The following is a 1,816-nucleotide window of genomic DNA, read 5'->3' as shown; positions in this document are numbered from 1 at the left end:
ACATAACGTCACATAACACAATATACAATAACTGAAAATTACATAGAAATGATTTTGTAAGGAGATGATTTTATAATATACCAGAAGTTAATATCAATCAATCCTCTAAGTAGGTCTGGGCGTGAGCGAGACTTAGGAGTCCTAGTGAGCGCTGATCTCCGTCCTAGGGCTCAATGCATTCGGGCTAAAAATCGGGCAAACAGAGTGCTTGGTTTCATCTCAAGGAGCGTAAGCAATAGGAGCGCTGAATTCATCCTCAAACTTTACTTAGCACTAGTTAGACCTCATCTCGATTATGCAGTTCAGTTCTGGTCCCCCTACTATAGAATGGATATCAAGATGTTAGAATCTGTACAGAGGAGGATGACAAAGATGATTCAGGGGGTGAGAAACTTGCCTTATGAAGACAGGCTGAAGCAGTTAAATCTACACTCGCTAGAAAGGCGAAGGTTGCGAGGAGACTTGATCGAAGTCTATAAATGGATGAAGGGATTTAATAAAGGGGATGTCAATAAGATTTTGATAGTAAAAGAGCCGGGTTGGACGTGTAGCAATGGTTTTAAGTTAGACAAATTCAGATTTAACAAAGACATAGGCAAGAATTGGTTCACCAATAGAGTGGTGGACGAATGGAACAGGTTTGGGAGCCATGTTGTGGGTGCCAATACCGTAGATACATTCAAGAAGAGGTTAGATAAAGCCATGGATGGTGAGGTAAGGTGGGGTTGAGTGTACAGGAGCTGCCTTGTATAGGCCAACCGGTCTCTTGCAGACTCCTTATGTTCTAACCACTGGGCGCATACATCAAGGAGGAGCGCGTCGCCTCGCCCACCCTACAAGTTAATACATTACATATTATCATTTAAAGAAGAAAATATTACCTCATCAGTGTCAAGCAAATCATTTAAAGAAGAAAATACGAACCTTTGAGCGATAGATATTTTTTTGTTTATTCATGTTGTCACGCCACCACCCACCCCCACTACCACCACTACCACCACCACCACCACCACCACCTTCACGCAAGCACGCATCCACGCACGGTTACAAGACCATAGTTACCTCGCCGCGGCTTTCTCGTGGCGGGGCAGAAGACCTTGAGCTTATTTTTGTTTACTCATTTGGTTAAACAGAGATGACGAGCGCGCGGCATCCTGTTTGTGGCGGCCGAGGCTGAGAGTTATATTTCTAAACACATAATTGACTAGGCTTTCGGGGGCGTTTGGGGCATTTCCAGGGGTAGTTTCATGACCTTGGTGGTAGTCTGACTCTTCCTCTGTAGCGTGAACCTAAAAAAACAGTCATTAGAACCCGATTAATCTCCTTTTTGGCCTTTGAAAGTAGTTGTTGCGAGGCGTGGAAGCGTCTGACAATACCCGAGGCTGGACTTCCCTGGGACACATCATCTGAGCCGGTGTCGGAGGATGTGAGGGCCGGGGGGAAGGGAGGGCGGGAGGGAGAGAGAGGAAGAGAGATAGATAGATAGGAAGGAAGGGGTTTTAGGATGAGGGAGGGAGGGAGGAGGGGAGTGAGAGGTAGGTAGGTATATGAAAGTGGTATGGACGAAGGAGGGAACGAGAGAGGTAAGAAAAATGGGTTAAGAGATGTGGGAGGAAAGTAGGAAGGGAGACAAAAAAAAAAACTATAGGAAGGAAAGGGACGAAAGACGAGAAGTAAAGGAGAGAAGAGGGAGGGAGATAGGTAGGAATGGAACCAAAGAGAGAGGAAAATGGAGGGAGGGAGGGGCAGAGGGGTAAATAGACAGATGGTAGGAAGGAAGGGAGAGAGGGAGAGAAGACTGGAGGGGTTAAGGAAA

This window comes from Eriocheir sinensis, chromosome 19, assembly GCF_024679095.1.
Source record: "Eriocheir sinensis breed Jianghai 21 chromosome 19, ASM2467909v1, whole genome shotgun sequence".
Classification (NCBI taxonomy): Eukaryota; Metazoa; Arthropoda; class Malacostraca; order Decapoda; family Varunidae; genus Eriocheir; species Eriocheir sinensis.
This window is presented reverse-complemented; position numbering follows the sequence as displayed.